Source organism: Microtus ochrogaster, chromosome 19 (genome assembly GCF_000317375.1).
Source record: "Microtus ochrogaster isolate Prairie Vole_2 chromosome 19, MicOch1.0, whole genome shotgun sequence".
Taxonomy (NCBI): domain Eukaryota; kingdom Metazoa; phylum Chordata; class Mammalia; order Rodentia; family Cricetidae; genus Microtus; species Microtus ochrogaster.
This window is the reverse complement of record NC_022021.1, coordinates 45,987,372-46,009,580: the sequence shown is the minus strand read 5'-3', so window position 1 is coordinate 46,009,580 and position 22,209 is coordinate 45,987,372. Positions and strand designations below refer to the sequence as shown.

General features: G+C 49.5%; 1 pseudogene; it reads right to left on the bottom strand.

Moving 5' to 3' along the window:
• Positions 1-20,737, bottom strand: part of LOC101996144 — a 28,217-nt pseudogene extending 7,480 nt beyond the window's left edge.
• Between the last annotated feature and the right edge of the window lie 1,472 nt (positions 20,738-22,209).

The window sequence follows — 22,209 nt, the reverse complement described above, 5'->3', positions numbered from 1 at the left end:
TGTGTGTGTGTGTGAGGGGGGGGGTCCTGTCAGGTTCTTGCTGTGTGTGTGTGTGTATGTGTGTGTGTGTGTGTATGTGTGTGTGTGTATGTGTATGTGTGTGTATGTGTGTGTGGGGGTCCTGTCAGGTTCTTGCTGACACTGAAGCTTACCCTTGTTTCCCCTAGTAGCCTCAGACTTTAAATTGAGGTCCTTGTTCCACTTCAGATTTAGCACACACCCCCCTCCTTTCTTTCTCCTTTTTTGAGACCAGGTCTCACTATGTATCTCTGAATGGTCTACACCTTGCTATGTAGACCAGGCTAGCCCTTGAACCCTGCGATCAAGCTGCTTCCATCTCCCGAGTTCTGTTTCTAATGGCACATGCCACACCACAGGTGGCTTCTGAGTTGATTTTTTGTATAAAAGATGAGGATCTGATTTCATTCTTCTGCATGGGGATTTCCACTTTTGCCAGCATGACTTGTATCTTTTCCCGCTAAATGTTTTTGTCACCACTGTGAAAAGTTAGATGGCCATAGCCTTCTAATCTCCACTCTTCCATTCCATTGGTCACTGTTTTGAATGTCACTACCAGGCTAGCATTGTCCCTAGAGTGAAGTCAAGTATTGTGCTGCTTCCAGCTGGGAGCTTTCTCTTTAGGACTGCTTTGACTATTCGGGGGCTTTCTTTAAAACAAGCAGTGGAATGGATAATTTTATTTTGTTCTCCCAAACTGGTAAAACCTACTTCACAGGAGTACACTTACTTTTTTATAAAAGTTAAGCTTTTAAGTAGTAAATATACTGAAGAAAAATTTTTAAAATGCTGCCCAGTGTCCTTCTGCTTATGAAACTATCTCTTTTTCTTTTTAACTGTGTGTGCACACGTGTGGGCTTGCATGTGTGCAGTTGCCTTGGTGGCCAGAAGAGGGCATCATAACCCTTGGAGCTGGAGTTACAGGTAGTTGTGAGCTGCCAGCTGTGGGTGCAGGCACTAAACTCTGGTCATCTGCAAGAGGAGCAGGTGTTCTTAACCACTGAGCAATCTCCAGCCGCTGCTTTATGAAAGTATTAAAGAAAATAAGTCATGTAGTAGAGCATGGCTTTTCTTGAAGTGCACGTCCGCAAACATCTACTACAACACAGTTTGTTCACATACACTGGTGGTTTGTGATGCTCCGCGTGTGTTGTGTTAGAGACGTTATGGGATTCCAAAACTTCTGTGGCTACAGGCTCTCAGGTGCGCAGAGAAGCAGAGGAAACACAGGTGTAGTTGATTGCCATGCGACAGCACAGTGCAGCTGCCCGGGTGCGGATGCTGTGGCATCCAGAGGAAACCCGGGGCCAGCAGCGCGCTGCAGGCACTCGCGCCTTCAAGGGTAGGCGATGTGTTCCCACCGGAGGAAACACAGAGCATGGGCCACGTTGGGAGCTTAAGGTCCTGTCTCTACCACGGCAGTCACTGAAAGACTTCCACGATAGGAAGGCGCTGGAACTTTTTTAGTGACAAATGACAAATCAGGTTCAAAGCGGTTGAGACTGAAAGGGCAATGCTTTCGGACTCTGGCAAGCTCTTAAGCCCGGGGCCTTCAGGACTGGAACACGCATCGGGGAGGAAGTGAAGACTTCCTCAGGCGTCAACTTTGATCTGTGGCTTGTCTGAGATGGGCACAGCTCCTGGGGTGGGGGTGGTGGGTCCAGGAAATTGCTGAAGAGAAGAAAACCGGGGTGGCCCACCTTAAGACGGGGCTTGCTTATGGACGTCATTGCAGTTTCCAAGTCCCTCAAACAGTCCCCATTCAAGCTCAGTGTGAGCAGCCCCACACACCGTGAATGGGCTAGCTTCAGCACCTGGCAGCACTGGGCCAGTCACCACACAAATTCCAATACAGAGGCATGCCGGAATCACGTGACTCGCACGGAGCGATGGAGGGCGGAGTGGCTTGCGGTGAGGAAGAGGCCCTGCCCCACCCAGAAGAGAACGTTTCTAGAGGAAAGGGCAGCGCTCTCTTTCTTTTTTGAGAACAACAGATACGGGTGTGGGAAGGGCCTGACCCTGATGGTCTGCGTCGATTACTGGGCAGGCAGCCAGGTGGAGATGCTGGGCCCGCCCGATGCTGGGCAAGCCCACAAGCTCCAGGAGTAGGCACAGAAACGTTCCTCAACTTTAACTCCGGCACTCTTACCCCACCCTGAGCAAGTAAAACAGCCCAAGCCTTTTCAGAATGGCTGAGACCCAAAATAGACGAAGCTCCGAGAAGATAAATAAACCAAATGAACACCGTTTGGCTTCCAAACGACATGCTGGTTCCTAGGCAGCCTGCGCTCGCCTGCTGGGAGAGAAAAGAGCAGAGTGTGAGGAGGAGGGGAGGGGCAGACCCTGCAGCTGTTTCTGTAAGCTCCTCTCCCTGGGGTGGGCCCGGGGGTCTTAGGGGGAAATGGAGACTTCTTCAGCAGTTCCAGAGCAGCCTTTGAATCTGCTTCCAACCCTAGGTGATGCTAATGGTCCTGGTGCCCAAAGGAATGAGGGTTAGAGACTAGAATCATCCAGGCTGAAGGAGAGATGATATAAAAAGTTGTGAGCCAGGAGCATGGAGCCACCAAGATGGGCAACCCTCATGGTTCCCAGCAAGACAGGCAGAGAGGGGCTGGTGAGCCAACTTGGTAGGGAGACCCACTTGGGCCTTGGCCAGTCTGAACTCTCCGAGTTCACCCCCTGGACGCACAGAGAGCTTGTCTTAGCATTCAAAGGAAATGAGGGCAGATCTTCTCTCAATTGGTTCTGGGATCCGTGCCCAATGATCTCAGCGGGGGGTCCTCTTTGGGGAGCCTGAGAAGGTGAAGGGGTACAGGTTTCCTTCTGGGCCCACATGCCAGCTTGATCTGGCAATGAAGGACAGTAGTCCCTACCTCCTCTTCCCTAAGCCACACAAGGCTCTCCTGATACGCAGGTTTTACTTCCTGGGTACTGTAGCTGGTCCTTAGATGACCAGGACTCCACAGACATTGTCACGGAGCTTTTGCTCTGGACTCGCTAGAGCTCTTTGGTCTTTATGATCTCCATGGAAAGAATGCAGCTGAGATCCCCGGACTGCAGCATAGCAAGTGGACAGGGTTTATCACAAGCAAAACGGTGTCATAGACTACGGCAGACCACTGGGTAGGAACCGAGATGGAGATGGTAGACAGCGGTGATGCGACAGTTAGGGACCCACCACTGTCCTCACTCAAGGTGACAACCTGCAGGAAGGCACAGAGCTGCCACATTATTGCCACGTTTCAGATTTATCTCTGAGCACGGAGCTTAGTTTGGTCACCCATCTCCACCTGCTAATGTGATTCTAAACAATTTCCGGTCATTTCCAAAAACTGGGGTCCAGACTAGGGAAGGAAAGGCTCACTGTTGCACCTTGAAAAGGAGGCTGCCCTCAGGGCCACCAGCTTCTGGCTAACCCGTAGCATTCCAGTCCCACAGGCTCTGAAACAGGAAGAGGCGTGGCTTTTGGCCCAGGCCTTTTCCTCTGATTTTTGTCATCTCACGATATGCCTGCACCGAGAGCCAAAGGATGCCCATATTTCTCCCCATGCTGGGTGGAATGTGGTTGGTGCTTCTGAGAGCAAGCGGTCCACATCTTCCCAGAGACTACCCTGTTCTTTTCTCCATACCTCTCCTGACAACAGCTCCCAAGGGCTGTTGAACACAGAGCCTTACATATGGCTGGCCAGTGATCACTTAGCTACACCCAGGTCTCTGAGCTTCTTCAGCCACTGTTCCTGTTGGCCTTTGTTTTCTCTTTCTCTCTCTGTCTCTGTCCCTCTGTCTCTGTCTCTCTGTGTCTTTGTCTCTGTCTCTCTCTCATGTTAAGATTAAACCCAGGTCGAGGCCAGCCTGGTCTACGAGAGCTAGTGCCAGGACAGGCTCCAAAGCTACAGAGAAACCCTGTCTCGAAAAACTAAAAAAAAAAAAAAAGATTAAACCCAGGAACTTTGTGCAAACTAAGCCAGCGTTCCCCTCCCCCATCTAGGTATTTTTTAACCTAAGAGGTAAGAAGAGAGCATCATTTGGTTGTATTTTGTAATTTGGGTTTTTTTTTTTTAATCCCTGAGTCTGCTCTTTCCTCTCCCTGTTGTTTTGGACTTTGTGCCTGGTTTACATGTGCCAGGGTGAGGGACCTTTGTACATGGCCTGAGGTCATCAATTTTCAGAGAAATAGGAGTCTTTTGGGAGGATGAGCGAGCAGCAGCAAGACTGCTTTTGCGTGGGTGGCCATTTGAATTAAGTCGTGGCAGAGGCTTTGGTACGGAGCAAGTCGCTCAAGCTTGCCCGTGTGTCCATCCCACGGCTGGACAAACCAATCTCTGAAAAGAGCGGGCAGAAGGAAGCCTGGAGCTGAGATCCCTATCTTCCCTCCCTCCTGTTGCCAATGGTAGGAGGGAGGAGGGACCTGGAGACAAGCAGGGTGTGTGGGGGGGGGGGAAGGGGAAGGGAGAGGAGGGAAGGGAAGGGAGAGGAGTAGGGGAAGAGGGAAGACGGGAGGAAGTTGGCATTGCTGTTGAGGGGTCTGCCTCTTGGTGCATCCTGCTCACGTCCAGAGGCCTTCACTTCTCCATCCCTTCTCCAGAATGTTTCTCCTTTCTTTATCCAAGCACAGGGGCATGTGTATTAGCCCATTTGGACTACCATAACCAGCCCACATGCTGGGCACCTCAAGCCACAGAAACACATCTCTTATAGATCCAGAAGGTGATGGTTTGAGATGACCAGGTGTCAGCAGATGTAGATCTGCGCCATCTCTCCTTGACTTGAAGATGTCCGACTTCATACTGTGTCCTCGTCTGGGTTGTCCTCTTAGGACGGCTACCATATAAGCTTAGGGCCCACCCTAGCCCATACCCTAACCCCCCATTTTTAGCATAACTACCTCCCTGAAGACTTGATCCAGTCACATTCTGAGGTCCCAGGACATGGGGCCTCAGCATACAAGCGTGGAGGGAACATGGTCCATCTCTAGCGGTGTAGTGTACGTCCCTGTTTTTCACCTCGCCAGCTGTGGAAAACATGTGTGGAAGGGCTGCCTGATACAGCGTCGGCCATCTAGTTAAATAACCCCTTTGTGTATCTCAAACATTTTGCTGTTGATCTGCAACTTGCATTTAGCCAGCGTTCTGTGTTTTGGGCTGCTGCATGGCACCTCGCCTTCCCATGAGCCTCTTCGTTCGTTTTCACAGGTATGGGACAGACACAAGGAGAAAGGAAAGAACTGGAAACCAGAGGAGTGTCTGGGGTCTGGGAAGCCCTCAAGGGCCCTCACAGCCATCAAGACACCCACAGGCAGGGTGGTCTGGAGGTCAGAGCACTCATTAAAGGAGTCCTAAGAGGCACCTTCTGTTTCCTCCTGGGTCTCAAGTCTCTGTCAGGTGGGAAACATTACATAATACCAAAAGGGATTTCTCTGAGCTTCCCTGAATAATCCGACTTCCAGTTGCACAAACACATTACATCAGCCATGACTGTAACCCAGCACTCAGGATGCAGAGGTGGAGGAGGACCAGAGACCTGAGGCCAGCCTGATGTGCACAGCAAATCCCAGCCCAGCCAGGACTACATAGGGGGGTTCCAAAACCAGAAAAAAATATCCTCCAGGAAAACAAAATGATCTCTCCAAATAACCAAAGAATCACCATCCTCCGAAACATCCCACCATCCACGTCAGGAGGATGAAAATCTAGCGCCCAATCCCATAACTGCGGCTCTGAAAGCCATTGAACAACCCAGGAAAAGTTTAAGAGGGATTTGGAGACCCAGTAGGGGGCCAAGCATATCTGAACTGATTTGTGTCTCTTTACACTTTCTTTATTCTCTGCTCTGGACGGTTCTACCTTAAGGCAGCAGAGTCATCAGCAAGAAAGAGGGCATGACCTCATTGGTGTGTCTCAGTCAATGCTCACCTGCACCCTTCCAATACCCGTCTCCACCTCAGCTCCCCAGATGGCTTCAGGCAAGCTCCTTCTGTGAACTCCCCATCACAGCAGAGCCCAGCAACAGGCCACTCGCCCATGTACTGAGATCTCTAACACCATGAGGCACAACAAACCTTCCTCTTTTTAAGATGGGTGTCTCATGTATTTTGCTACAGTGAAGGGAAGCCCTATTCTCATTTCAATGCTCTTATTTCTGTCTTGACTCACGACTAACTGACCCTAAGTCATTATACTAGGAACCAGCAGAGAGGAGATGGTTCTGTTCCTTCACTTTTCCTTCAGCATAACCCTTGCACAAATAATCATCATAGATTCACCGAATACACAACTAACATCCTAAGAAATAGAACACTACCTACCCTGCCCCACCAATCTCATAATCCCTGGACTCCAGATCCCAAAAGACCCTTTGTCACTACTCTACCCCAAAGGTCAAGAGGTTACCACTGCTTTGTGTACCCTGGCACCCCGTGCCTTCCAGGGGATGAAGGGTGTGATCTCTTCAGTGCCTGGGTGTCTCAGTATGGTGCTTCTTAACTGCTGCAGCACCAGCATGAGGAGCTGGGGTTGGCTCTGCTTTCCTGTGGGGTAGAACCCGCTGTCCTGACACTGCACAGCCTGCTCACCCACCTCCCACGGCGATCACAGGGCTCACTCGGGGTTTCCAGCAGCTGCCAGCAATGCTGTGCTCTGAGGTCTGACTGCATCGTCCAGTGAGTATGTACACATACACATACACACACTCTTCTCACTGGCAGTGAGAATTCACTGGGGTGAATGTGAGGCGCTGTGCAGTGTGGGTGTGCATAGCTTTTGGAAAACTTGCAGAGTTTCAAGGTAATTATATCTATCAAAGATTTCCACAGCCCATATTGTTACACATATAAAACCCACTTAAGGCCTCATGAATACGTTAAGATGCAGCTTTTTGTTTTGTTTTTTAGGTTTTTTTTTGTTGGTGTTGTTTTGTTGGTGGTGATGTTTTAAAATGACATAATCCAGGCTGGCCTTCAACTTGTGATTCCCCTGCCTTAATTTCTGAGTGCTGATATTTGTGCCGCCACAGAGTTTGTGGGTTGAGTTGTGTCCCCTCCAAGCTTATGCGTTGACACTCCAGGCTCAGAGACCTCAGAGCTACCTTATTTGGAAATAGGTATGCCTTTCTGCTACAAGCAAAGGAATGCCAAGCATCGTCTCCAAGTCACCTGCAGTCAACAGAAAGGCCTGGAGCAGACCCCTGGGCTGCAGGACTCTAAGGTCAGGCATGCCACTCAGCGAGGGCAGCCCCATGAGCAGGGCTCAGGGTGGCGATTCCTGCAGAAAGATGTCTGCTGACTAGACACCCAACGGGCCTGGAGAGTCCGGTTAGATACTGTGTTTGCAGGAGGTTTTCCTTTTGAATCTCCTTCCGGAAGCCATCTCCTGCACCATTTGTCATCTTTCTGAACACTTCCACAGAACGTTAACAAATGACTCAGAGGACGGTGGAAAGCTGGTTGGTGGTGGTCAGCCCACTGTCACTATTCTTGTCCGCCTTGGACAAGAGAGGGCCTAGGCTGATCACAGGCACCCACTTTGGCAGACTGGACCTCACGACACTCACACACCACACACACACACACACACACACACACCCGGGCACATACATACCCTCCAATAAAAACAAATAAACATTATAAGCACCCACTCTTACTTCGCAAGCCAAGGTCACCTGATACGGCTGTGAGGGATGAAGTCAGGCCAGGTTGGAGGGGCCACGGCACAAAGGAGACTGTGACAATTTTATTGAGAACAATCAGATTTTTAATACTTTTATCAGAAACAGAATATAATGGCCATCTCCAGGATCAAACAGTTGTAGCCCCAGGAAACAATGCTGCATGCAAGCTATCCAGGGCCAGCATTTCAATGCCGGAGACCCATTGTCCTGTCAAACCTTCATGCTTCCCTGACTATCAAGGGAACACATGGAGAAACACAAAGTGACCCCGAAAGCTTCACTGCCTGAGGGAATGCATGGGTCTCTCAGGATCTGGGAAGCTCAAGCTTCTCAAGGCTGTCAAGTGAACTCTGTGATTTCCCACCCCCCTCCCCCCGAAGATCCATAGTTGTCTAACATTAAGTACTTTTGTAGTCTTCCATGGGGTTTCATTTCCTTCATCAGTTACTTCATCCCAAACTGCTCGCTGCTATAAAGACCAAGATGCTGGGCAGGGTTTTGTCAAAGGGACACAGCCAGGATCACCTGAGAAAAAGGAATGTCCATTGGTTGAGAAATTGCCTCCATTAAATTGGCCTGTAGGTAAGCCCATGGGAGGTGGTCTTAAAAGTGATTGATGGGAGGGAGAGGACCCACCCCACTGTGGGCAGGTCCACCCCTAGGTGGGTGGTCCTGAGGTGTGTAAAACAGGCTTAGCAAGCTGGAAGGAACAGGCCAGTAAGCAATGTACTTCCGTGACCTTTGTTTAGGTTCCTGCCCCCCTCATGATAGATGGTGGCTTGTAAGGCAGATAAACCCTTCCTCCCCGTTCGGCTGCTTTTGGTCATAGTGTCTATCACGACAGTAGAAGGCAAACCTAAGCAACTGTATTCCATTCCTTTGGGCGCCTGATGACTGACATAGCTCACCATAGCTCACCAGAGCCGTAGGATTATAGAGTGAGCGAAATAAGAAAAGCCCTTTGCCATGTGGCACTTGCTGAACGTCAGCACTTTCCCCTGGGCTGCCCCTGACTTCCTGTCTCTACAGCTGGACCTGGACAGTCTTTGTGGTCATGTCAAATCGGTTGAGTGACATTTATTCTAATGGACATCTTAAGAGACTTGATGTGCTTAGCAAAAGCCATCTGTCTGATGAAATCAGCCTAGTGGCATCAGAACAGCCGGACTATATCCTCGACTCTGAGATTACGGCGCTGGGCAGGGGGAATCTGGGTCAGCAGGACACAGGTTAGCAGAGCTTGTGGAGGCCATCGGGGAGCGGAGCCCTGGGCTCAGCAGACCTCTCTGCAGTCAGGAGGTATTGAAGGACACAGTCCCAGTTACAGGAAGGAAGGGAGGGAAGGAGGAAGAGGCAGAGGAGAGGACAGGAGTGGGGGGGAAGGGAGAGGGAGGATGGAAGGATGGAGGAGGAGGGAAAGGAGGGCAGGAAGAGAAGGGAGGAAAGAGAAGAGAAAGGAGGAAGAGAGAAGGAAAGGAGAAAGAAGAGGAATGGGAAGAGAAGAGGAAGAGGAAGGGAAGGGGGAAGATATGAGAAAGGGGGAAGAGAGAAGGAAGGGGAAGAGAAGGGAAAGGAGGAAAGACAAGGTTTACTTGCCAGCGTCTCAAAGAGACGGAATGAGTTGTCTGGGCAACAGTATGAGGCCGTGTGCTCCGTGTCTATCGTATGCTGGGAGCAGAACTAGGCAGCGGGTGTGTATTTTGCTAAAAGATGCTCTGCTCATTTAAACCTTTTCTTCCAAAGCGAAAACCCACACAGCCTCCCATGGAAACATCTCAGAGTAAGGAGAGCTGTCGCGGCAGAGAACAAAAGCATGTGTGGAGGGCTATGGGCAATCAGCGCTAACACCCATTGGGTCCACGTGAGACACGGGCTAGCAGCTAGGCTCTGTGGAACGGGTCTGAATCTGGGTCCTCCGCAGCCTGTCAGATCTGGACCTGCAGACTAGCTTCCTAGACATGTAAACCTTTCCTGGGGTTGTTGTGACAAAAGACCGAGACCGAGAGTGGCTTGAGGTGACAGAAACAAATTCTTTCCATTTTGGAGGCCAGGAGTTCAAAGCTCAGGCTTTTGCAGGGGCTTGCTCTCCGAAGGTTCCAGAAAAGAAAAGGGCAACCAACTTGTTTAGTTTGCCCAAGATTAGTTTCTGTAGTGAAGCCTTCACACGGAGGACAGGTGGCCTCCCTCCTCAGCAGACAGATGGACAAGAGCCGTGCCTGCCTAATCTGCTTTGGCTCCTGTCTCCTTGTTCAGATTTAGCACCTCGTTGAGGATCTACAGCCAACAGGTGTTTGCTGAGTGAATGTCCCTCATCAGAGAGTGAACAATTGCTGCTAATATTACCGGTGTTACCAATACATAGGACAGATTGGACTCGTAGCTTGGTCCAAGGCATGATAGAAGTTTTGCGCTAGTATACTGAGCCAAATCATCAAGCAGAGTGCCTGGAGCATGTCCTGCTTGCCTCAGAGAGTCCGCACAAGTGTATGGGTCCGTCACGTACTCGTGGTTTCATTGCCGGGCCCGGAGTTACAGGAGCCATGGCCAACAGCAGGATGGATTCACTGGGCTAACCCTCATGGAAGCCTTGGTTGCCACCTGGGTTTCCCTGGGCAGAGGTCCTCTGCATATGCCTCTGGAATTATCTGACAGAAAGCAAGCTCTCTGCAATGAGAGACCCAAAGGAGCCTGTCTCGGGCTCCTGCAGATGCACCATCCCCCCTGATGTGAATGGAAGCTTCCCGGGAAAGTTGCCACATTGGCACTGCAGGTCTTCCAGGCGGATCGATTACTGAGAACTCTAGGATCGTAGAGTTGGAATATTGCAAGGCCAGAGGCAAGTTATCTTGGTCTTTAGCCTTTAGTCTCTTGGCGGCCGCTTCTGTGTCTGAGCCGCCGTTCCTGTGACTATCAGTGAAGCCTAGGACGCCTGAGAGGCGTCTCTCTGCTGTAACTTGCCCACCTGGCGCTGCCACTGATGTACCAGGTAAATCTGCTCTGGTGTGGCTTTCTTTGGTCCACATTCCTGCGGTCGCTCATACTCAGCTTCGTATTAAGACATTTCTTCTTTCCTTTGGAACAAAGACTGCTTTGCGTCAGTAGTCATGGCACATCTTTTTCTCTTATAAATAAGTCTTAGCCTGGCGGGTAACCCCCAAATCTGTCTGCTCAGTCCTTGCAGACACTCACCAAGCCCAGGACTCCAATACACAGTCGGTAGAGATGCATGGAGCTGCTTGCTGCTCCTGGCCACCACCACCCTCCCCCCTACCCCCCCTCCGAGGCCCAGCCCTCTCTGCTCTAATACACCTTATCACTGATTGCCGGGCTAGCCCTCCGGAGAATGTGGCAGAAAGCATGGCTCCAATGGCGATGGAGAGGGAGGAGAGCGGATCTCAGGGCTGGCTGCTCTCAGGAATCTCCGGGATGAGTACATTCAGACTGCTTCTGTGAGGAGTCAAGACCCCAGGGTCCCCCAGAGTCCCTGCAGCCCCGCAGGCTCTCATAGGTGACCAGAGTTTGTTCCACAGTCCAAAGGCATGTAATAAACACCTCTTTTGCACTAGCTTTAGTATTTTTGTATGTATAACTGGATGAGTATAATTATGGGCAGAAATGTCAATAAAATGGTCACGAAGTAGGTCTGAAGAAATCCCAACTTGCTGAAAATTTTAAAAAGTAATCTGTTTTCCAGGACAGCCTGGTCTACAGAGCGAGTTCCAAGACACAGAGAAGCCCTGTCTCAAAAAAACATTTTTTTTTTTTTAAAAAAAGGTTAACCAGGTAGTGGTGGTGCAGGGACCAGAGCTGAGGGCCTCGAAGAAGGCCTGCAGGCCTGTGGTCTGGTGAATTAGTGACAGTACCAGGAGCAGTCATGGGGAAAGAACAGCTTTTCAACAAATATGAGAGTTTCTGTTCCACTGAACTGGATCAAGATCTAAATGCAAAATTCATGATGTTACATTTGGCTTCTAAGATAAGGCACCAAAATCCCAAACACAAGACAGGAAGCCTTGATAAAACTGCAATTAAAACTTAATCTTCAGCAACCCACGGAATGGGAGGGAATATTTGTAAATCATTTATCAGGGAAGAATCTGATGCCGGGGAAAAATATACATATGCTGGACTTACTCAACTCAGCAATAATCAGAACTCAATGTAGAAATGGGCAAAGGGCGTCATCAGAGAAATGCAAATCAAAACAACTCTGAGATTCCATCTTACACCTGTAAGAATGGCCAAGACCAAAAACACTGAAGACAACTTATGCTGGAGAGGTTGTGGGGTAAAGGGAACACTTCTGCATTGCTGGTGGGAATGCAAGCTGGTACAACCCCTTTGGATGTCAGTGTGGCGATTTCTCAGAAAATCAGGAAAAAACCTTCCTCAAAACCCAGCAATACTACTTTTGGGTATATATCCAAAGAATGCTCAATCATACCACAAGGACATGTGCTCAATTATGTTCATAGCAGCATTGTTTGTCATAGCCAGAACCTGGAAACAACCTAAATGCCCCTCGACTGAAGAATGGATAAGGAAAATGTGGTACATTTACATAATGGAGTACTACACAGCAGAAAAAATATGACATCTCAAAATTTGCAGGCAAATGGATGGAACTAGAAAACATATTGAGTGAGGTAACCCAGACCCAGAAAGACATTTATCACATGTACTCACTCATAGGTGGCTTTTAGACATAAAGCAAAGAAAACCAGCCTACAAATCACAATCCCAGAGAACTTAGACAACAATGCGGACACTAAAAGAGACTTACATAGACCGAATCTATATGGGTAGTAGAAAAAGACAAGAGCTGAGTAAATTGGGAGCATGGGGATCATGGGAAAGGGTTGAAGGGGAGGGGAGAGACAGGGAGGGGAACAGAGAAAAATGTAGAGCTCAATAAAATCAATAAACAAATATCAAAATAAAAAAGAAAGAAAGACATGGGCAAAGGGAAAAAGCTGGAGTTGGGTGTGGGGGGGGGTCTTGTGCCTAAAATCTCAGCACTTGGTTGGCTGAGATAGGAATGCAGGAGGCAAGCCTGGGCTACATAGATGCCTTAAGACTCAACAGGGCTTCATAGCCAAACTCTGTCTCAAGGAGGGGAGGCAGAGAAGAAGAGGAAGAGGAGGAGAGAAGAAAAGAGAAAAGAAAAAGGAAGGGAAATATGGAAACGTGGGCAAAGGACTCATATAAACTTTTTTAAAAACTTATTTGTGAGTTTTCTTCCATATTTAAAGAAAGAAAGTGGCCCAGCCAGTAGGTCTTTCAGAAGGGCCCAAATTCAAATTTAAGGGGCTGGAGAGATGGCTCATTGGTTAAGAGCAGTTATTGCTCTCCCAGAGGACCCTGGTTTGATTCTTGGCACTCGTATCATGGCTCACGAGCCTCCGTAGCTCTGGTTCCTGGGGATCCTATGCCCTCTTCTGGTATTTGTGGGTTCCAGGCACCTAAGTGGTTTATGGACATACATGCAGACAAATCACTCATGCACATAAAATGGAAATAAATTAATCTATAGAACGCTACTCTTCAAGCCGGTTCGTTTCTGTGGGAAGGCAGCCGCCAGACTAAAATTTAGGAGGATGCACAGCATTGGGGGGACGCACACTCCTGAGGACGGAGCAAGCAGCCTTAGAGATGTGAACCTTTCCCACCTCGCTTGAGCACTTGAGGAGAAGGGAGCCTTGGAGCAGGGAGACTCCTTCCTTTCCCTCTGGGGACCAGCTGCCTGCCAGCTGTCCTTGGAGTACCACCCTTGGTTCTTGACTCTTGACCTTGTGGGACTGCTGGTCTTGACTCTTGACCTTGTGGGACTGCTGTGCGTGCAACCAGCGCTGTCTTCACACAGCGCCTGCGGCTCACCACAAAGGAACTCAGGCCCCAGCCAAGAAAAGGAGCACCATTTTCTCTGTGCTGCTGAGGAGGACCCCGATTTCCCAACACAGAAGCAGGGTGAGGATCAGAGGATGCTTTGTAGGAGTTTGTTCTTTCTGTTGTGTGGGTCCTCGAGATTGAACTTGGGCTGTGGGACTCAGCAGCAGACGCCTTTACTCTTACCCCCTCTTCCTCCTTAGCATTGATAGTGAGTTGTCCTTGGCTAGTGGGCAAGTGACAAATCAGATGCCCCAGTTTTTAAAAAAGACTGGGACCTGGCCTGAGCAACTGTCACCTACATGGCTTCTGGAGACAAACAATGACCCATCTGGTGGGCAGTGAAGGCTTCCACCCACCTTAGACTGTTTTCTGATGTGACAAATACCACAGGACCAGCAGTTTATAAAGAATGAAGACTTAGGGGGCTGGAGAGATGGCTCAGTGGTTAAGAGCATTGCCTGCTCTTCCAAAGGTCATGAGTTCAATTCCCGGCAACCACATGGTGGCTCACAACCGTCTGTAATGAGGTCTGGTGCCCTCTTCTGGCCTGCAGACATACATTCAGACAGAATATTGTATACATAATAAATAAATAAATATTTAAAAAAAAAAGAATGAAGACTTATTTAGTTCAGGGCTCTGGGGCTGAGAATCTAAGGACATGGTGCCAGCGTCTGCTGAGGCCTTCAGCAAGCACGCGGCACAGGATCTCACTTGGGAGACAGAGCTTCAGGTGGTGGCTCACGCCACCTGTCCTGTATTTATCGAAGGCATTAAGTCTGTCTTGGACAACCCCATCACCCCCCGTGGATATATGCCACTCTAATTGTTCCCATGGGGCCCAAATCTAAGTTCTATCAGGACATGAACTTGGGGACACTTTAAATTACAGCATCATCTGGGTAGGCACTTTCAGGCTCTGGTGTTGCAGAGTCAGAGAAGTTTCAAAGCTGTCTGACCCAGGAGAGAACAGTTTGGAAGCTCAGGTGCAGCTTGGCTGTTTTCAGGAACAGAGTGGGGAGGGAGCCCTTGCTGGGAGTGATTGGGTTTCCCATGTTTCCAGTGATCTCCAGAAGTTTGCCCCATTAACACGACTGACGTGAGCAGGTGATAGCTTTCACCCCTCAGGTGGCTCTGGTGAAAAGGCTGATCAGGTTAAGGTGCTGTCTACCCAAGCCTGATGACCTAAGTTCAATGCCAATATCCATCCACATGGTCTGACTCCAAGCTGTCTTTTAACCTCTGCTGTGGGTGGTGGTGTTGTTTGAACTCACCCCCTCAAAATAAGGGGATAAAATGTAATAAAAAACAAAAAGCAAATGTATCTCAGTTGGTAAATAGCTTGCCTAGCATGTGCAAGGGCCAAGTTCAGGGCCCAGTACCGCACTACCCATGTATTGGGGCACCCATCTGTGATCAATACTTGCAAGTGGAAGGCAAGAAGACCAGATGTTCAAGGTCATCTTTGGTTAATTTGAAGCCAGCCTGGGCTACGTGAGACCTAGTCAAGTGTGGTGCAGGAGAATTGTCTGTATTTTGTCAATCATGTTTTAAATAAATGCTGATTGGCCAGGCAGGAAGTATAGGTGGGAAAACCAGACAGGAAGTAGAAATGATGTAATGAGAACAGGAGAATTCTGGGAAGGAGGAAGTTGATTCCTCCCACTCCTGCCCAGACCACAGAAGCAGCAGGATGTAAGCTGCCCCACTGAAAAAAGGTTCTGAGCCACATGGCTAACATAGATCAGAAAAATGGGTTAATCAAGATGTAATAGTTAGCCAGTGAGAGGCTAGAGCTAATGGGCCAATCAGCTTTATAAATTGTAGAGATCTTTGAGTGATTTTCTTTGGGACTAAACAGTTGTGGGGTACTGGGCAGGACAAAAACCCCAACAACAAACAGGCCTGGCCATTCATGTTACAGTCAAGAAGGAGGGAAGAAAAAGGAAGGAATGAAGAAGGGAGGGAGGGGAAGCAAGGGAGGAAGGAAGGAAGGAAGGAAGGAAGGAAGGAAGGAAGGAAGGAAGGAAGGAAGGAAGGAAGGAAGGGTGGGTGCCGTTTCCTCTCTATCTCTGAAACTCAGACTGGCAGTGTGACAGAAGAGATGCTTCGTGGCTCCCAAGGCCACGGTCAGAACAGTTCTGAGGCTCTGTTGCCCCTCGATGTGATCCTCAGGACGCTCCTGCTTAGAACATTCTTCCTTCTGAACTTGAGGGAGGAAGGCAGGTGCAGGGATTCACACAGCGGCTCAGCCAACCCCTCCTTTGGATCAGCTCCACTCGGGTGCCGAGAGAAAAAGGGACTGCTATGCTCAGCCCTTGTCACCCTCATTGTTTCTGCTGGGACCCAGGTGATCCCAAAGGCTGTGCCCTTGACCCTTGGAACCCGTGGACAGGTGATCTCATTCTTGCCTCTGGGAGTTGCTGGGCATGGTCATCATGTAGCACAGGCAGGGAGCACAATCCAGCATGGGAACTCTGGGAACAGGACCTGGGTGAGATGGGGTCCTCCTGAGGACAACAATCTGTAGAGCCACAGTACCTGGCTCCAGTCCCTAGCTCTGTAGCCTCAGAAGAGTGACCTAACCCCTCTGTGCCTTGGATGTATTTCTCTGTGCAGTTAGGACAGTAGTCTGCCGCGCACCTGTGTCTGCGCTCTGTGCGCTGGCACCCAGTTCTCGAGCTTCAGGCAAGGGGGCTGGAGGTTAAATACACAGACACACACAGACAGAGAGACAGAGACACGGGTCATCTTTGAATTCCCCAAGAATGCCCCCTTTATTGTGTTCAGGGGCAGATTATATAGAGATAGCCACTCCCCAGCCAAACCCACCAGAAACCACTCTCCTGCCATCAGGAACTCCTGAAGGGCTCGTGCTCAGAGCAGCTGTAGGCACTCAGATCAGGGGATTACAAGAAATTCAGGATCTGGGGTCTCACTGCTCCCAACAGTAGTCACCTCCAGCCGTGGAGCTTACGGTGTCCACGCACAAACAGCTCATTGGAAGTGCGGTTAGTGTTTCTGCCATTGGTGACCAGCAAGGCTAGCCAGGGACTGACCACAGGAGGATTTAGTAAGGCCAGCTTCAGGGCCCTTGTACATGTCTTTGTCCCATGGGGAGACAGTTGAGAAAGACTGGCTGTGTTTTTCTGCTTCTTGCTGACCCAGTGTTCCCTTTACACTGGAAGAGTTGTGGGGCGTCTGCCAAGAGGCCTGGTGGAGTTGGGGACACTGCCTCTCCAGAGGGAGGGAAGCCAGGAATTGAGAAGACAGCGAGGTTGGTTCGGGTGCACATTAATTTAGTTGTTTGTGTATATGAGAGTCTGTAGTGTGTTCAGAGAGACACGTGGCCCTAGGAAAACAGAGGTGATGCCTCTGGTAGATATTTGAGAGTCGGCAGCGTAGGCTGGGTGTCAGGGCATCCAATGACAACGACCAGGCTGTCACCAAAGGCTCCTCCTTAGACAGTGGGTGGGAACGTATGTGGTGGGCTTAGAACAATCTAGACTGTTCCCAGGGTCCTGCTGCCCCTCAGATCACCTGCTAGGACAGCGGCTCTCTCCCACCTCCTGTACCTACCTGCAGGGCAGGCATCAGAAGGTTTGGAATCCCGTGCCCCGTGCAGACGCATGCGTGTGTCTCTTAGAGTCTGTTAACTCTCTACCGGTTGATCTCACACATCCTGGGCAGGTGAGTGGCCTCCAGCTTTCATCCTTACTTTTTCTGGTCCCCAAGTGGCAGCAGTTCTTTCCTGTGGCTGGGTTCTCCTCTGCAACACAGCCTGGAGAGGCAGGCGATCCTCGGTCATACAAGACAACCGAGCCAGGGGAGGTGGCGAGCAGTTTTCAGAACCTTGGAATTACTTTGATGAAAACCCCTACTTATGATAAACTCCTATTGCACAGCAAATCTGTGTGAGCCATCTGCCTTCATTAAAGACTGTGATTTGATGGCTGTCCCATAAAAGACGTTTGCGACAGCCATTGCTCCAGCAGAAAGGAGATTATATTATAATCACTCTGGGATCCTGAATGGTCAAGCCCCATTGTGCCCATCATTGCACTTACTGGGTTCTTAATAAGGGGGTGAATGAATAACTGGATAAACGCACAGGCAGTTATGAGGACCTAATTAAAATCTTTCCAATTTAAACCTCTCAGCTGGAGGCAGCTGGGATTACAAACGCCACCCCTGCACGGCTGTGCTGTCTCAGTCCCTGGTTTTGTAGATTGGAAGGGAAGGCATTGGGGAACACAGCAACAGCTGGCAGGTCTGCCATCCTTTGCCTTACAGGGTTGGGTTGGCACCTGCCCCCAAGAACCCCTCCCCAACGAGCCTCTGTATATGATTGGCAGTTGTCACACCTGGTGGAGACTGTGAGGATCTTGGAATTGGCCTCTGACATTACAGACAACTAAGACAACCGAGTAGCCTTTGTCTTTGGCAACCACAGACCCTGTGGCAGCTTGTCCTGGGAGGGCCACCATTGTTGGCATTGTTGGCCTTTCTGGTCATTGGCCCTATTTGTGGCATCCCTGGACTTAGCAGGCACCTTCTGCTCTAGCCTAATTTATGGTGCTGGTCTGTTGTAGTATGAATGGCGGGGCTCCACTCTGTTGAAGGAGCTGCGGTGGGCTGCGTTCCCGCCCAGCTCCGCACGGCTAGCTTTACCTGAAATAATTACACGGAAACTGTATTCTTTTAAACACTGCCTGGCCCATTAGTTCCAGCCTCTTATTGGCTAGCTCTTGCATATCGATCTAACCCATTTCTAATAATCTGTGTAGCCCACGAGGTGGCTTACCAGGAAAGATCTTAACCTGCGTCTGTCTGGAGTGGGAGAATCATGGCGACTTCTTGACTCAGCTTCTTTCTCCCAGCATTCTGTTCTGTCTACTCTGCCTATCTAAATTCTACCCTATCAGACCAAGCAGTTTTCTTTATTAGTTAACCAATGAAAGCAACAGATAGACAGATGACCCACCTCCATCACTGGCCAAGGCCCCTGTCAGGGGCATGAGGAGTCTTCCGCTTTGCTATGTTCATCACCTCATTCCATTTCCATGGCAACCTTGACAGCAAGGTATTAATCTCCATCTTTCATACATTGGAACCCCCAAATTTAGAGTGGGTGAGTAACTTTTCTGAAGTCTCACAGCGGGTGGGACGAATTGGCCTCCCAGCTCTCCCATGGCACCAGCTTGCTGCCTTGCATGGCTGCACCCGACTCGCCAGTTCTTAATGGTCAGTGAAGGTTGGGTAACTATGGAGGTCGGGTCCCTCCCTCTTGTCTCCTCCTCCTCTGTCTTCTCCTTCCATCTTTCTTCCGTTTGTCCTGTGGGGTTAACTTTATAACCTTGCGCCCGGCGGTGGTGGCGCACGCCTTTAATCCCAGCACTCGGGAGGCAGAGGCAAGCAGATCTCTGTGAGTTCGAGACCAGCCTGGTCTACAAGAGCTAGTTCCAGGGGGCTGGAGAGATGGCTCAGTGGTTAAGAGCACTGTCTGCTCTTTCAAAGGTCCTGAGTTCAATTCTTGGCAACCACATGGTGGCTCACTGCCATCTGTAATGAGGTCTGGTGTCCTCTTCTGGCCTGCAAGCATACATGCAGACAGAATATTATTATACATAATAAATAAATAAATAAATAAATAAATAAATAAATATTTTTTAAAAAAGAGCTAGTTCTAGGACAAGCTCCAAAACCACAGAGAAACCCTGTCTCGAAAAACAAAAACAAAAAAACAAAAAAAACACAAAACTTTATAAGCTTGCCTTTGCTGCATAAATTTAGGGTGCTTCCCTGGACTGTTAGAGAACTCTTCACTTAGGAGCTATTGAAAGAGACAGTAATGGATGCGAAGCTATGATGATTCCACTAATCCCGTGTTCATGAGAAACCCACCCAGGACCATCTGTCTAATGCTCGCATTAGAAAGGAAAAATAACAGCTATGATTAAGCCATCCTGAGGACAGTTACAGGTTCGCCTTTCTTGTAGGCGATGTGCAGAGACCGTCCCGAGGTCAGAGATTTGGATATGCACAGGAGTGAGCCCTCCCTCAACCTGAAACACATTTTAATTAGCGTCGTTCTCACCCAAAGCCTCCCAAAGGCTGCGCTGTAGCCAAGTGAATGAATCTGTAGGATGTGTGTAGGAAGGCTGAGAACACATCAGAGCTTCACATGTCCAAACCTGCACCTCCTTATGTCACCATCTCACGTGGCATCCGTGAGCAAGCAGTGGCGGAGACTAGATCCTGCTGCGGGTGACTTGTGCCCACCACTCCCTGCTGAAGTAAGTCCTCACTCAGTCAGGGGGCAAAAGTTTGATCTGTAGGTAAATGGCATGAGATTGTGCTAAACTAGGGTGGACCTGATGAAGTATGCCTGCTGCCCTTCTAGAAAGGGGATGTTTGCATGCATGCGTGCGTGCGTGCACGCCACACGCACACGCACACACACACACACACACACACACACACACGGATGCAGGGTAAATGGAGAGGCAGAGGTTGGAGTGGACAAACCGATGTGTGAACAAGTGAAAAAGTAACACTGTTCTGATCTCAACGTGTGATGGATGACAGTGGGATTAATCCAGTTTTAGGTTTTAAAAGTGTGTATTTGGATAATGGATTCGTTAGTGCTGAGAGTGGCAGCATGATGCCCCCTCACAAGCTTGAGAAAATTTCTAGGTAATGTACTGTGCATCTTATAGTGATGTAATGAGTCAGCTTAAGCCATGGTGCCACAGATTTATTTGTTTTGACAACCAAATCTTTTTTATTAGGGGACTGGGCCTCAAGAGGGTGGGCCTGGGGCCTCCCTGCACAGCTTGCTCATTGGCACAGCCTCCAGAATCCTGTGGCTTCATCACATCTGGAAGCTCCGGAGGGTTGGAGAAGGGTTCATAGTGCAGGGCTCCGAAGGCGTCATCTGCTCAGAACCCAGTCCACTGTGGCTGGGGACTGTGACTGGCTGGCTGGTCACATTCCCCAGAGTTTTTCCATCATCAAGGAGCTGGCCATCCTTGGACGGCCACCACTCATCAGCAACCACTTGAGGACAGCCTTGACGACTTGCTTCAGCTCAACACGATGCTGGAATCCTCGGTGTCTGTGAAGATGGCGGTCTTATGTGCTAGATCATGAGAAAGGTATCCATCCTGATGGCTACTTCTGGCTCCAAGTATCTGGTGGTACAGGTGTGCAATCTCAGCGCTCAAGAGGCTGAGGCAGGAGCATCATGAGCCAAGACAATTGGGATTACATGATGAGACCCCTTATCAAAGAAATAAATGAAAATGATAAATAAAGATTGTCGCGGCTCTACCTCGACCAGCAAGGATGACACGACACAGGAGCTCTTCCTGCTAGCAGTTTATCCAGGACCTTTTGACAATCGAAGATATCTCTCTCTCCCCCTGGGCAAACCTCTCCCAGCCCTTAAAAAGGCACGGGCCGCCAACCCCGGATTGCCAGGTGGGCACTGCCCATAGGTTCACGCATATGCAAGCAGCTGACAATCATTGCGTGATCAGGCCTTAGCCAATATTAGGAGCTGATTATCAGGTGTGGCTCCGTGCAGCTCTCTACAAAAGATAAACATTTCTAGAAGGAAGTTGTCTTCTGGTTAGGCAAGGACAGGAGATTCCCCCAGGGGAGGAAGCCCCAGGTAACACCTCCCAGAAGATGCTATGAAGGACCTCATTGGTCTTCGCCTTTATGTGACTTAATTTTCACTACCCCTTCACTTCTTGTTGCTGGGTTTATGTTGCCCCGATACAGGGAGAGGAAAGCTGGTAGATTTCTTGTCTGGACCTGGGACGCGACAGTTACTGCTTGTATGCCATTGGATGGCATCCCCCAATTTCCTGGCGTCTTGTAACTGAGATGGACGTGACAGTTACTGCTCGTATGCCATTGGATGGCATCCCCCAATTTCCTGGCGTCTTGTAACTGAGATGGACGTGACAGTTACTGCTTGTATGCCATTGGATGGCATCCCCCAATTTCCTGGCGTCTTGTAACTGAGAAGGTCCTCATTTGGAATAGGGTCTTTGGTTAAAATGATATTGTACTGGAATAGGGTGGCCTCTAACACAATATGACTAGTGACCTTAAGACATGTCTTGAAGATATTCAGGTGAAGATACCAACGAATAAAGAGGAAGGGCCTATATAGCAAAGGCAGGGATGGCGATGAGCTGGCTGGTGTGTCCACAGGGAGCACAGAGCTGTGGCACTGAGGTCAGCCTTGTGGGAGGAGGCCAGGGATGGGGTCTTCCCATTGTCACTGTGCAGGGTTCAGTGTCATTGATATTTGGAGTTCTAGTGTCCACTGCCCAGAGAACATAAGTTGGCTGTTCCCAAGACACCAGCTTGTGATATTTTGTTCTGGCATCCACAGGATATGAGTACACCAAGTCAAGGCCAGGAACCTTTGCTTGCTACCCCAGCTCAAACAGATTGTCTAGACAAGGATGTTGCCGAGGAGCTGCTGGGGCTCATGGCGACGCCAAGCTAAAAGAAGCAAAGCCCTGCCCCAGATCAAGCAGGGCAGGGAAAGTGCCCAGCATTTGGAGAATGAGTCTGTTCTGGTTGGGTTTTTTTAGTTGCTTGGGTTTTTTTTTTTTT